Source organism: Peromyscus maniculatus, chromosome X, assembly GCF_049852395.1.
Source record: "Peromyscus maniculatus bairdii isolate BWxNUB_F1_BW_parent chromosome X, HU_Pman_BW_mat_3.1, whole genome shotgun sequence".
Lineage (NCBI taxonomy): Eukaryota > Metazoa > Chordata > Mammalia > Rodentia > Cricetidae > Peromyscus > Peromyscus maniculatus.
Window position 1 is genome coordinate 139518014 of NC_134875.1, and position 15350 is coordinate 139533363.

The window sequence follows — 15350 nt, forward strand, 5'->3', positions numbered from 1 at the left end:
CTGTGAACTCAAGTGCTTTGTCAGCCCATTCTCTCAGAATATCTGTCAGGATGAAGGCAGAACCAGAGACAGCGCTGTCTCTGTCCCTGGGGCATGTGCCTTGATCACAGAGGCAGAGAACTAACACACGGGAAAGAATTAAGAGACCGTTTGTGAGTCTTTCTCTGGTTACACTGCCCTGAGTAAGGGAAGGCATATGGGGGCCTCAGAACAGTTCCCACCCTGACCCGTGTTCTTCCTCCCACATAGGTGCATTATGAGAGCCACTCATTGGAGGGGATTGCCCTTGCTATCTATCATTTCCCACACCGTCTGCCTTCATGACTGCCTCCACTCATAAATAATATAAGTCCTTCTTTAAGCTCATGTCTCCAGTATCAGCATTCTCGGGACCTCTTATGGACCATAGTTTTGTGCATTGGACGTGCGTGCTCTTTATACTTCATTCTATGAGACAAATTTCCCTAGAAAATATCCATCGCGGGCTGTAGATGTAGCCCTGTGGTTAGGATGGTTGCCTCTCACACAGGGCACACAAGCATGGCATAAAGCCCTGCCTGGGGGCGCACACCTGTAATCCCAGGATTGAGCAGGTGGAGGCCGGAGGATCACTAGGTCAAGATCATCCACATTAGTCCTTCACTAGGTGGTCAGTTCGAGTCCAGCAGTGGAAGTGAGACACCTGCTCTAGAAAGCAAGCAAACAAAGCCCAGTGCCTGTGGCTTCAGTGAGAACGAGAAGGAAGAGTACTGCTGATACCCTCTGTGGGTGGTGCAGGGATGGTGGATCCCGGTTGGTCCCCACCTGCTTACATCTCAGATATCTTCCCCAGTTCTCCTCCCTGCATGCCTTCCCACACTCCCACTGCTGGCCTTGGGGTACCAGCGAGTGACTTTGGGTGTGGCTCCATCTTCTTTCTGTGCCTTCAGTTGGAACGGCTTGTTTCCATTTTACATCAGGCGTCTGAACACACTGAGTTCCCCGGAGCCACTGTTTGTGGGATACAGGTAGGTGTTCCAAGTCCTTTTTCGATGCTGTTCAGTGATGTGATGGTGTTTGTTTTACCGTGTTGTATTTAATTTGTTATATTTCCATATTGTCTCTTTGCAGCCTGTTCTTTTCTAATGAAAGACAGAAAAGGAGAGGGGAGGTGGGGAGGAACTGGGAGGAGTAGAGTGAGGGGAAGAAACTGTAATCAGGATTGATTTTGTGAGAAAACAATCTATTTTCAAACAAAGGAAAAAAGTTTAAAATGGACAGATTCTACCCTTTTTTTGTTTTGTTTTGTTTTGTTTTGTTTTTTTGAGACAGGGTTTCTCTATGTAGACTTGGCTGTCCTGGAACTCGCTCTGTAGACCAGGCTGGCCTTGAACTCACAGAGTTCAGCCTGGCTCTGCCTGCCCCCCCCCCCAGTGCTGAGATTAAAGGCCTGTGCCACCACTTCCCCACTCAGGAACAGATTCTACTCTTAAGCCCCATTTCTGATGTTCTTTTTCAAGTCATTCAAGTCTATTAACTTTCCCCCTCTGATCCTTCACTGTGACACATACATTTCCCCCCATGGATGTAGATGTTTCCATCTGAAACGTGGGATGGTAAGTTCACGGGCTCCAGAGCTAGTCCTACCATGGTTCCAGTCAGTGCCATCCTTGTGACTGGCTCTGTTCCCTCAGTCTTGCCTCTGTTTCTGGCTAAACTATCATTTCCTTTATGTGCAGAGGCTATAATATTATAGTGTGGATATGTGTCTGGACGTAGCAGTCTTGGTCATTGCTCTCCATTGTTCTCAGTCGTCAGGAAAGACACAGTTGCAGTTTCACGGGTATTGGCTCTGGTACTGATGTGTACAACTGAACACTGGGCAACTGGGAATTTGAAGCACCTAGAAGGTGAGCCTGAGGCTTGTCCAGGTGCTCTGGATGAAGAGACAAGGGAACTCAGCTTCCACTTTCTATGGCAAGGCTTCTCTCCAAGTCCTTTCCAAGAGTGTGATATGGATGGTGACTACTTACAGTGTACCTCCCTGGAGAGTGAGAGATGCTTGGTCAATAGAGAGTAACTTCCAGGACTCTCGTTTGCCAAACTGTGTGGCCTGTGGTGAACCATTAATGCCCACTCTCCCTCTGGGGTCCGTCAGACTGTATTGTTCCTATCCTGATCCTCTGCTTGCTCTCCAGCTTCACCCAACAGGGAGGGAGGGCAATAATAACAAAGGCTGTAATTTACGGAGGCTTTCTCCATGCCAGGCACTTCTCTTTCCCCAGGTACATTTACTGAGGGCCTTCTACGTGGCAGGAAGTAGCCCAAGAGCTGGACATGTGGCAGGAAGTGGCCTTGGAGCTGGACATGATCCAGGGCACTGTTGAAAATGTCAGCCCTTGTGGAGTTTCCGTGGTACTGTGGTCTACAGAAATCAACATTGAACTTACTGAATCAACATGCCATGCTGTGTAGTGCAGTAGGAAGCAGACTTTTGCTGTTAGGAAAGCAGAGCAGAGATGGGGGATGGGAGGGTGGTTGGGGTGAGTGTTGCCAGTGGTGATTGTTGGGCATGCACTTAAAAATATTTTTTTAGATTAAAATTGCATCATTTCCTGTCTCCTTGTTTCCCTTCTAAACCTCTCATATACTCCTCCTTTGTTCTCTTTCAAATTCATTGTCTCTTTTTCCTGAATCGTTGTTGTATTCATATATGTATACATATTCCTAAATGCTCCAGAGTGCTGCGATTTAAGTTGTGCACCACCACGCCCAGCTCTGGCCCAGCTTGCACTTTTAAATGAAGTGTTCAGGGCCAGCCTTACCGACAAGGTCCTACCTGAGCAGATAGATCAAGACAGGGAAGGATCGGGGTGTAAAGGTGTCTGGAGGAATAGTAAGAACAGGAGGAATGAGTACAGGAGAGCCAGGAGAGTTTCAGAGTCTGTGGCAAGGCACGCAAACACTGTGCTAGGCAGGGGAAGACATCAACTTGTTGGGAAGGCAGCTACCTATAGAAGCAGAGATGGTAAATACTGTTGGATGTAGGGAAAGACTTGGGGTGGAATCTGGAAAGCTGGTCACTCTGTGAGTGGACACCTAATGCTTGGGTGGACGGGGGCGGGGGCACCGGATGTGTGGGAAAAGTCTCCCAAGGACCCACACAACAGCATGTGCTAGGTACAGGGACTCGGGACTCAAAAGGAGATAAAGCTTGTTGTTCTGATCTGTTTTATTCAGGAGTCAAACATCACTTGCTACATTTGGTAACTTGAAAGCACACTTGGAGGGCACAGTGCCCAGCCACCCATCCAAAGCAGCTTTGTCTTTTTCAGTTTATATTAGTGTATATTAACCATACAAAGGGAGGCTTTAGTTATGATAGTTCTGTATACGCCGTAGTAGAATCTGGCTGTCTTCACCCCTGTTACTACTCTGTTATCCCTTCTCCTCCCCTTTCCCCAATCCTCTCCTACTGCCCCAGTGTTCCTTCATTTAATTTTATGTTCCTTTTTATTGGCTTTTAGCTTACATTTGATTTTTATGGCTTTCACATGAGAGGAAACATAATATTTGTCTTTCCAAATCTGGTTTATTTCACACAAGATCCATTGTCTTTCCTCAAACACTGTATTTCCGTCCTTTTTGCAGCCAAGTGAAACTGCCTTTGTATGGGTACCACATTTCCCGTATCAATTCATCCACTGACTGGCACCTAGGCTGAATCCATTATGTGGCTTCCATTAGTAGTATGGATACTCAGCTATCACTGTCTTAAGGCACTGTTGATACCTTTGCATTATAGCCATGAGCGAGATGGGTAGACTATGTGGATGTTCTACTTGAAATGTTTTGAGACACCTCCATAACTATCTCAAAATGGTCAGACTGATTTACATATCCTAGTTCAAAGCCTTCCTAACTCATTCAACCAAGTCCTGCATGTGGCCTTTGCTTTCATTTTTTCCCTCTATGCATATGTGTGTCGGGGGGGGGGGTTGCAAAAGCATGTTTGCCCTCAAATCTTCATATGCTAGTTCAGTTATTTCCTAGGTTTCAAAGGAAAACTGCTGTCATTCCCAATAAACTCCTTTAGTGCATAACCTCTGTGCTATCACTCTTAGGATCTATACCTGGGAGTGGTAGGTTGTAGTACCCTTTAATGCGGGAGGCAAATGAGTTCAGAGAGGTAAAGATCTTGCCAGGAACCAAATTTTCCCCTGCTAAAACAGTCAGCTTTTCTCCCATGCATCAACCCTTTCATGCCTGGATCCCAAACCTGCCCCCCACAAATGCACCCATGGCTAGGAATTACAATTATCTAAAGTCTTATCCATTGAAATCACCCCACTCTGCCCACAATCAGACCCCCACACCCGACCTCCAGCCCCAGGTTCTGTCCCAAGAATCATTGTAGCTACTAGCTGCAAGGACAGGGTTGCGGCATGTGAAAGATGGCCTGTGTCTTTGTTGCTGCTGTTAGCATGACATTCTGTGCTCTCTAGGATCTGACCCGTGCTACTAAAAGATTGGAAGACATGGCCCATCACAGACCAACCTCAATCTGTGTTCAGTGGCTTTCTCCTTGGGTTCCTTTTGCTGTTCTCTGGTATTGTATTTGTCTCACCAAGTATGGCCTGAGCTGCAGGTTACATAGAGCACATACTGTGCCCAGGAGTCCCACCGCACATTTATCCCTCTCTGGTTAATGTGGCTGTGGCTGATGGACAGAAGGGTCCTTTGAAGTTGGATTAGGGGAGGTCTCTTTGATTGGTCCTGTTCTCCTGCCCAAGCAAATGGGACTGCAACTGTATCACTGTTCTTAAGGCCTAAGTACTAGTGTTAGGACCTACTGTATTTGTAGAGCCTCAAACCTCAAAGACGTCCTCTGAGAGGGGACTGCCTCAAATCACATTTATGTGGAGGGAATAAGAGCTTTAAGGAGAAGTTAAAGAAGAGGCTATTTGTGAAGCATCGCTTCTAAAGACATCAGCATCTTCCACTAAGAAGTAGTGATCTGTGAGCTCCCCTTGAAGGAATTCTGTCCTGGGGTTCCTGGTGGCACACATAATCAAGTACAAGGAAAACTGGGCTAAACCAGTATTTCAAATGCAAAGAACACAACATTTGCTCATTGACATGTGGGTACCCATAAACAAAACAAACCTAAAAGGGCTGCACAAACCAGGTAGAAGCTACGATTTCCTTTGCTGAAACCATCAGGGTCTCCTCCTGAGATGTGTGTGTATCTGCGCATGTTGGTAGGTGCTCCAGGCATGTGGACAGCATGAGCTGTTTTCTATAGACCCTTGTGTTTCTAATATGTGCTTTCTTTCTTGGAAAGGATGGAAGAAGATCAGCATTCGGAGAGTTCAAAATCACCCCAAAAGAAAACAAAACTAGCTGAAATCAAGAAAAAGAAACGTGTTAGGTTTCTCTTACCTCACCAAACTGAGAGAAAAAGAAGACCCTCCTCCCCTCACGATGCAGATGAGGAGATGTTCACATGTGAATGCTGCTACTGTCAGAAGGATGTGGGGAACATGTCTGGGGTCTCCATGGGAATGGGGACCACGACAGAAGCAGCCTCTCATTCACCCTCCTGTGAAAACCTGATACTAGACCTCAGCAACTTGTCACTCAACCCTGATGCCACCCAGCCCCCTCTTGCACAAGAAATACAAATGAGAGAAAAGAACAAAACGCATTGGCAGCAGAAAAGCAAAAAGATGTTTCAAATGCTTCTCCACGAATGGACAGAATAACTCTGGCATTGTTATCCTCATGTGAAGAAGATCAGAACCCACAGGATCATGAATGTTAACATTACCAAACCCTGGGGTGAAATCTTTTTGGGAGCATGGTCAAAAGGAGTAAAAATGTCCAGCCTGATGACAATAATACCTTCAGATGGCGAGTTTCAAACCTCTTCCAGAAATGTAACAGTCGTTTTCTTAGTGGTTTTGGCATCCCCTCTGGGGCATTCTGGGAACAGATGCTACTTGGCTAGGGTAACCAGATAGCGATGGTTCTGTACTCCCCATGCTGTTGTTCCCATGGGGGCGATCTACCATTTTCCCCTCCTCGGGTCTCGGCTTCTCCTCCTTTACTTTGTTGCCAATAAAGTTAAAACATCAATGTAGAGTTTCTGGCTTGCTCTTTTCAAAACTGCTTCCATTCCATTTTATTGACTGGAGCAAAGAAGGAGCACTAGGTGTGGTGTGTGTGTGTGTGTGTGTGTGTGTGTGTGTGTGTGTGTGTGTGTGTGTGTGTTTGTGTTTATGTGAAATTTGTGTTTCAAAACCATTATAGATAGAGAAGAATCAGAACATATAGAGCATTCTTCATCTAATTGGCCCCCCTAATATATGACACTACTATAACATATCAAAGCAGGGCACTCACACTGGTGCACTGGGTATACAGACCTCTCTGTCACTGTATCGCTATGTGAAAATTCATGCAATTACCACTGCAATCCAGTTTCTTCTCTGCTCCATCAGAAACATCTTACTCATGCTAGTTCTTATGCTGATGTCCAGCAGCATGGTTCAACTGGGACAGACACTGCATTGCTCACTATTTCCACAATCATTTCAAGAACATCATATAAAAATGTTGGGGCTGGCCTTTTCCACTCACCGCCATGCCCTTCATTCTACACACTTGATTGCTTATACCAAAACTCTGTTCTTTGGGAATGTAGCTTTGGGCAAGCTGCTTGGCCAGCATGTGTGGGGCTCTAGCTTTGAATCCCCAGCTCCACTCAACAACAACAACAAGAAAAAACAAAGATGGACTCTCTCCTGCTACTCCTTTTCATTGCTGTGTGCCATACCATGGTCTGGGTGTGCTGTCAGTTCTTGTTTTCACGCATCTGTTGGGCACTTTGGTTTCCAGATTTTGGCTAGCTGCTACAAAGGAAGCTGCCATAAACAATGCAATGAAAAGTTGTGTGTGTACAGAAGTTTTCAATAGGACGAAGACCCAAAAGAACAATCTCTGGGTGACATGGCAAGATTTTCTTTTGTTTGATTTAAACTACCATCAAAACCACTTGTAAAATAACTCAGGGGGCCACTTCTATGATGGGACACTTCACACAGCCTTGGGGCTGGGGTAGGGGCTTGGCCTGCTTCTACTAACTGTACTTCACAGTGGTAGGCCTTACCTTCTTGTAGGAGGGAATGGGGGATGGGTTGGGACGGGGAGGCTGGGAGGGTGGGAGGAGGGAAGAGGGGGTTCTTTGGTATGTAAAATGAATTAAAAAATTAATTCAATTAAAAAAATACCCTCAGGGGGCCTGAGTCGGACAGTAGTGGCACATGCCTTTAACCCTACCACTTGGGAGGCAGAGACAGGTGGATCTCTGTGTTGGTATTTGCTCTGCCCATGACCTTGGGCCATAGGGCCCAAAGGAGGTGGTGCTTCTTGTTGTAGGTAACCTTTTAACAGGAAAGGGAGAAGGGTCACAAGCCCCTTGTCCCTGTTGCCTGCTGCCTGGTCTGATCGAACTGCCAGGTGGATTCGCTCCTGGTCAGATCAGAGGACAACTTCAGCTGTCTACTCTGATCTCTATTCATGAGTGTATTTCCTCAGTTTACCCCAATAAAATTACTGCACACTCCTTAACCAGAATCCCGTGGATTTATCGCATTAGATCTCTGAGTGTGAGGCCAGCCTGGTCTACAGAGTGAGTTACAAGACAGTTAGGGCTATTAAAAAGAGATACCCTCTCTCCAGAAAAAGAAAAAGAAAGAAGGAAAGAAAGAAAGGAAAGAAGGGAGGGAGGGAGGGAGGGAGAGAGAGAGAGAGAGAGAGAGAGAGAGAGAGAGAGAGAGAGAGAAGAAAGAAAGAAGGAAAGAAAGAAAAGAGAAACACAGGGAAGAAAAACATTCGGAGGCCTGGCTTCTATATTAACTCTGGGACATAGGACATGGACTATGGAAACAACAACACCTGCTACATATATCCAATATGCAAATATTTTACTGGCCAGTTAAAAACACTGGCCCTTTCCCTTCAATAACTGTTGGAGGATAAACAAGGGCAGTATATGGTGTATACTAGAATTTTAGTCAGAAGATTAGGAGTGCAAAAAAAAGAAAAATGTTCTAGCTAGAGATATAGATCAATTTTGGAGAATTTGCCTGGCATGCAGTCTCTATCAAGACAAAGAAACAAATGAAGCAATCCTAAATCTTCATGAAGTAATATACAATCAAAAGTAAAACGATTAGAAATTATATATGTATTGAATACATTAGAAAACACACATTTCACTGGGGTAATGCACACCCCTAATCTGGTTGCACACACTTACACTGCTATTGCAAATTGCACCTCCCCTTTTAGTGGTCTCTGCTGAGGGAAAATCACAGAGAGGGAGTGTGAAGGGCTTGAGGGCCAGACAGTCCAAACAAGTAAAAAAACATTCTTTCTGAGAGCCAGTCTGTGTCTGCCTAAGGGTCTTAGCAACAGCAGCTAAACATGATCTGGAGATGACCTGGACCAATGAGAGACAGCCATGTCACACCAGCTGATGCATATTCATCAGACCTCCCCAAGGGTGGGGTGGATGGTATATAAGGCTTGCCTCTTCCTGAATAAACTGAGCTTGTTGTTTGTACTTTCTCCCTGAGTCTGTGTGGTTTGACTCTGTGCATGCTTGGCCCCTGTCCCGAAAGAGAACAACAGCAAGGACCCTAATACAAGGGAGACAATTTAAAATGCATCCTAACAAGGAAGAGACATTATTGACTGATGCACTATCTCGTTGTATTTGTTTTTGTTTGTGGTACACACACATGCATGTGTTGGTATGTGTACGTGTGCATGTGATTTCTTTTTTTTAGGTGTAGGCCTAGTGAGATTTTTACCATGCACGTTGGTATGCAAACTGATACTGTCACTGTGTAGGCCTTGTTTAGGTGACCATAGATTTCCCATCAATGTAGAAGACACCTTTTCATCTCAGATGTCCTGGTCCTCTGGCTCTTACAATCTTTCTGCCCCATCTTTCAAAATATTCCCTAAGCGCTTGGTATTGGGGTTGTGCTGTAGATATATTCGTTGGAGATGAGCCCCCCACAGTCAGTTATTCTCAACAATTTTCCCCGGTTCTGCATTTCTGTACTAGTCTCCCTTGGCTGCAAACCAAGATCATCTCTGCATATAAGGATAAGTATTCAGAGTGCAGCTGGAAAGTGTCCTGCTCTGGGAAGTGGCAGTAGTGGGCTCCCTCTAGTGCCCAGGACCTCACTGTATTCTGTTTGTTTGTTTGTTTTTTGTCATGACTTGTTTTGTTTTGTTTGTCATTGTGTATTGCTGCATTAGGTTTTAGGATTCGTTTGCTTGTTTTCCTCTTTGTGCTGATTTAAAACTTCTCCATTACAATATATTTTTATCATGTTTTTACACTACTCCAACTCCTCCCAGATTCATTTGTCCTGGCCAACTGTTCCATAGCATGGAGTCTGTCCTGGAGTGTGGTTGATACACCCAGTGACAATTCATTGTAGAAAACTGGTTTTCCCTTTGCCAGCAGATGTCAATTGCAAATAGCCACATGGTTATGGTGAGACCCTGTGTCCACTTCCCTTTCTCAGTGCTGAGACCCAGGCTGGCTTGAACCTGTACAGGTCCTGTGCCTGTTGCCACAGTCTCGGTGAATTCACATGTGTATTGGTCCTGTTCTGTCCAAAAGACACTTTTTCCTTTGAGTCACCTTTGCTCCTGGCCCTTACAATCTTTTCTCCTCCTCTTCTACATACATCCCTGAGCCTTGAGAAGAAGCTTTTGATAAAGACATCACATTTTGCACTAAGTGCTCCAAAGTCTCTCACTCTCTGCACATTGTTCATTCATGGTTCTTAATGTTAATTCTCATATGCTGCAACAAAAACTTCTCCAATGTGTGTTGAGTAGGTACTGATCTATGGGTTAGCAGTATCTCATTAGGAATCAGTTTATACCAGTAGCTATGGTCCTTTACAAGATCAATAGTAGTAGCTTTTCCTGTAGACCCATGATCTAAGTAGTCTCAGAATCCTGGACACTTTAACAGAGCCAGGTTTTGGTTCCACTTCATGGAGTAGGTCTTAAATGAATCAAAATTGGTTCATCACTCATAACATTTATGCCACTATCATACCAGTATATCTTACAGACTGGTTGCTGTTGTAAGTCAATTTTGTCTGCTGGGTGATGTTGATAATTACCTCTCTCCTTTGGTAGGCTTTAAAGTACTTTCTAGCATGAAAGAGTATGGTCAGTAGAGGTGAATATTCTAGTTGGGTACAGTTCGATTTCAATTTCAGAGATCGTATCTGTTGAGCAATGGCCTTGATTTCAATCTCCAGAAAGAACAAACAAAAACCAACAATAAAAACAGGACTCAGGTTCCCTCTAGTATCTCCTGTCAGCCCTTTTAACCTTTCCTCATCCCATAGAAACAGAGATGTTTCAACATACAAAAATCTGTCAATATAATCCACCATATAAACAAACTAAAAGAAAAAAGCCCACATGATCATCTCATTAGATGCTGAAAAAGCCTTTGACATAATCCAACACACTTTCATGATAAAAAGGCTTGGAGAGATCCAGGATACAAGGGCATATTTAAACATAATAAAGGCAATATACACCAAGCCAATATCCAATATCCAATTAAAACTTTTGTTAGGATATTAATGGTCATAGAGAGTACTAACTAATTATAGAAACAAAGGCTTCATCTAGCTGCATGTACATGTTTTCTTGTTTGAGTCTCTATCAGTTTTATGCAGGGAATTATGACCATGCCTAATAGCAAATTTGAAGTCTCCAAATAGATCATGGGGCCCCACAATGACAATTCCACATGGGCCAATGATAATACCACTAAGCTGATTAACACCACCCGGAGATCGTCTTTGTACTACAAACTGCTCAGGACAATTTTGAGATGGCTAGCTGAGATGATTCAGCCTCTCAAACTACTCGAACAAATACTTGAGATAAGCCTTGCACTTTTGCATTATACAGAGACTGGACAACAAATGATAAAGCTATCTCTCCCAGAACTTGACAATTAACTCAAAATTTTTCTTTTCAGGATCCCCTAAAGATGCCTTCACCCCCAGACAGCAAGAAGTAATTTTCAAAGCACGACACCCACATTCTCAAGAGTTGGGGTTGGTGGTCTTTGGTCATTCTATGGGTTTTGGATAATTGTCATTGTTTAGGATGGTTGGTTACAAGTTATTATTCTTAATGGTCAGGAAAAAGACTAAACAAAGGAGATTAGATTTATGGTTCTTTTTTGAAAAAAAAAGAGGCTATATATACTAGGTAGATTATTGAATCTACTTTAAAAAAGGTATAGAAATGATAGAAAAAAGGATATTGATTAAAGATTAAAGGATAGAATAAAGATTATTGAATCTACTCTGAAAAGAAAAAAGAGAGGATATGGATATGATAAAATAAAAAGACTATTGAATCTACTTTCAGAAGACAACTACTAATTTTAAATGTTTTACATTGGATTGGATTTTTGTATATTGTACAGAAATTATGTATATTGCTACAGATTTGAGATTGATTTATATAGATATGAAAGATAAAAAGGTAGATTATTGAATCTACTTTTAAAGGTAACTACTACTTTTAAATATTTTACATTGGATTGGATTTTTGTATATTGTATAAAAATTTTGTACATTAATACAAATTTGATATTAATTTTGTTAGAATATATTGTACATAAATTTCTAATCTTGTTCAAGATATTGTTCCTATACAGTTCATTTAAAAATGTAATGCAAATTGCTAGTCCTTGAAAGTTATTATTACCAACTATTTAGGATATAAGAAATGTAAGTTAGTAGTTAATCATTACAATTGAACTTGTATCATATTAGGTATGTTTTCAAAGTAAAGCAGAGATATATTTTAGATAGAAAGGCCATCTTCAAAAACTTCAGAAATCTGCAGAATATGGCATTTAAGATGTTTTAATAACAGATTTTTTTCTTTTTTTTTTGTGACAATGAGACATGTCTGCTCCTTGCAGCACCAATCTACTTCAGAGAAAATAATGGGCATTGAAGAAAATCCACATAGAGTTTACTTTCAATGTGGCAAATTTAGCCACTGGGCAAGAAAGTGCCCTTGCATCGACTGTTGACAGTATGCTGTCCAAAATGGACAAGCAGGTCACAAAACAAAGGACTGCTTGTGGTGATAATCTAATTGTACTGAATCATTATTTTGATTGTATGTTAATAAATAAAGTTGTCTGGGAGTCAGAGCTATTAGAGCCATAGCAAGAGTGTGGCGGTGGTGGCACACGCCTTTAATCCCATAGATATCTGTGTGTTCAGGGTCAGAGCTATTAGAGCCATAGCAAGAGTGTGGCGGTGCCGACACACGCCTTTAATCCCATAAGATCTCTGTGTGTTCAGGGATACAGCCAGCATTGGAGACATATGCCTTTAAGACCTAGGGGGCTGTACATTCAGACAGTGACGAGGCAGTCATGTGTTTGGGTTTACAACCAATGAGAAGGCAGAACAACATACTTTAAAAATACGAACCGACAGGAAGTAGGTCTCTTTTCGCGAAGCTGGGACAGCAGGAGGAAGGGTGAGATTTTAGCTCTGAGCTCTGACTTCTCGGCTTTCTCTTTTACATTGTTTCTGTGTTTCTTATTTAATAAGACGGTTGGTTACATCTACATCTGGCGCCCAACGTGACAAGAATCCATTAAAAACTGCTTGGCTTGGCGGCAGGTCCGCTTTCCCGCAAGGGCGGCAGGCGGCCCGCGGCGGCGGCACACGGCGGCCGGTGGCGATCGGCTTCTTAGTCCGAGCTGCTGGCGTCCTAGTCCGGGTAGCAACTTCTAGCCCGGGCCTAGGTCTCTGAGCAGCTTGCCTAAAGCCGGTGCTACAAACAACTCAGACCTGCCCTGCCGAACAGGGCCCTGCCTGTAAAGCCAACGCACGTGGTCGGAGCTTAAGGAAGCCAGACCCAAGCCTTGACTCGGCACAAGAGGGAACACGTGGCTGCATTTAAGCTTTAGCCGGCTACGCTTTCTTGTGCGTTCTCTCTTTCCTCTCTCTCTCTCTCTCTCTCTCTCTCTCTCTCTCTCTCTGGATTTACACCTGGGACACTAGGTGGCTGCTTTGAAAATCCCCTCGGATTTCTACTGTTCTACGCAGATTTGGTAAGTCATAATATATCAGATATTTTAAAGGAAACTATCTAAAAGAGAATTTTTTTCCACATTAAAAAACAAATGGGTTTTATGTGTACATTGGAAGAAAATTGGTTTTTGTTCGAAATTTTAGGCAGTCTGGCAATGGAACAACTATATAATATTAGTATTGGTGGAATTATGCACCTCATCACTATAATAATCCACATTTTAATATTTAAAAAGATAGTCAATTTAAGTGCCAGGATAACAGCGTTAGAAGAACTTGTTAAACCTGTAAAAATTCAGACAGAAGAAATTAACAGTGAAGTTGTTTCAAGTCGGGATCATAAGGTTGCAGAAAGAAAGCCTGTTTTCACACAGTCACCCTTAATTTATCCTGTAACAGTACAGCAGATGCCTGATCAAATGGCTACACAAAATACTTGGGCTCCAATTGAAATGTTGGATTTAAAAAGGTTTAAGGAGGCAATAGTATCTTATGGCATGCATTCCCCATATGTAAAGCAAATGTTAAACACTTGGTCAACATATAATAGGATAGTACCACAGGACTGGCGGGACCTCGCACAAGGTGTTCTGGAACCCAGCCAGAGACTTCAATTTCTGACTTGGTTTAAGGAGGAGGCTAAAAACATAGAAAAACAATGGAGGGATAAAGGAGTACAAGTTTGCCAGGATCAGCTTATGGGCGAAGGCCAATATGCTTCAGCACAAGCACAATGTTTATATGATATCCAAACCCTAATTTTATGTCGAACGGCAGCCTTGAATGCATGGGACAAAGTTGAGGAACCAGGAAAAAAATCTGAGTCATTTACAAAGGTGAAGCAAGGCCCCAAAGAGTCTTTTACAGATTTTTTACAAAGACTGGCTTCAGCAGTAAAGAGAACGGTCTCGGATTCAGAAGCTGGTAAGGCAATAATTGAATCTTTGGCCTTTGAGAATGCGAATGCAGCATGCAAAAGAATAATCAGGCCATTAAGGGCAAGATCTGCACCTATGGAAGATTGGATTAGAGAAACAATTAATGTTGAAGCTGATGAGCATGATGATACGTGGGTAGGAGAAGTAATTTCAAAAGGTTTGAGGAGTGTTAGATGTTTTGGATGTGGAAAGCAAGGACATTTGAAAAGGGACTGTCAACAGGTCATTTCCAGAAACAATGTTTCTTCAAGGAACAATGGCAACAGAATGCCCCTTCCTTCTGGAGTATGCAGAAGGTGTGGTAAGGGAAAACACTGGGCCAACGAATGTAGATCAACAAAGGACAGACAGGGTAATCCTTCGCCTCAGTCTTCGGGAAACTCCCAGAGGGGCCTCAGGCAGGCCCCCAGTGCAAATCCAGTTCAAACCTTTCCTGCAGCCATAGAGGAAATGCCTGCTCTGGAGAGCGATTAAATAACCAAATGCCTATTGGAATAAATCATGCTGGTCAGAATGATGAAACAGAGAGAATAGAAAATTCAGGAGAAAACATAAAGAAAATTTTTTGGCAAACTTCTATTAATGAACAAAGACCAAAATTAACGATAAAAATAAATGGTGTTTTGTTGTCTGGTCTGGTAGACACAGGTGCGGACGTTACCATAATTGCACCAGAATTTTGGCATCCAACTTGGCCTCTTCAGGAGGTAAACGTTCAACTGTTAGGAATTGGGACATTATCTCAGGTGAAACAGAGTGCAAGATGGCTCGAATGTATAGGTCCAGAAGGACAGAGAGGAAAATTAAAACCATATGAGGCTAACATAACTATGAACCTGTGGGGTCGAGACTTGTTGCAACAATGGAATACTCAGATTAACATCCCTCCAATCTCAGAAACAAATCATAAACTAGCACATGTTACTGAGAGAAATATTAGAAGATATTGTTCTAATGAGTGGTCACCAGCCATCCATATTATACAAGAACAGGGCACAATAACTGATGATCTTCCAAAGACACCAACAGCTCTACCTTTAAAATGGTTAACAGACAAGCCTGTATGGGTCCAACAATGGCCTTTAACAACAGAGAAACTCCAGGCTTTAGAAGAGCTGGTAGAAGAACAGTTAAATGCTCAGCATATTGAAGAATCAACCAGCCCTTGGAATTCTCCTGTATTTGTTATTAAAAAGAAATCTGGTAAATGGAGAATGGTAACAGACCTTAGGGCAATTAACAA

General features: G+C 42.9%; 1 long non-coding RNA gene across 1 annotated transcript; it reads left to right on the forward strand.

Annotated features, from left to right (window-relative positions):
- Nucleotides 1-446: 446 nt before the first annotated feature.
- On the forward strand, nt 447-6117 carry LOC143270888 (uncharacterized). The gene is made up of 2 exons (XR_013048103.1): nt 447-1007; nt 5324-6117. It is a non-coding gene; the product is annotated as an uncharacterized LOC143270888 (long non-coding RNA).
- Nucleotides 6118-15350: the final 9233 nt, after the last annotated feature.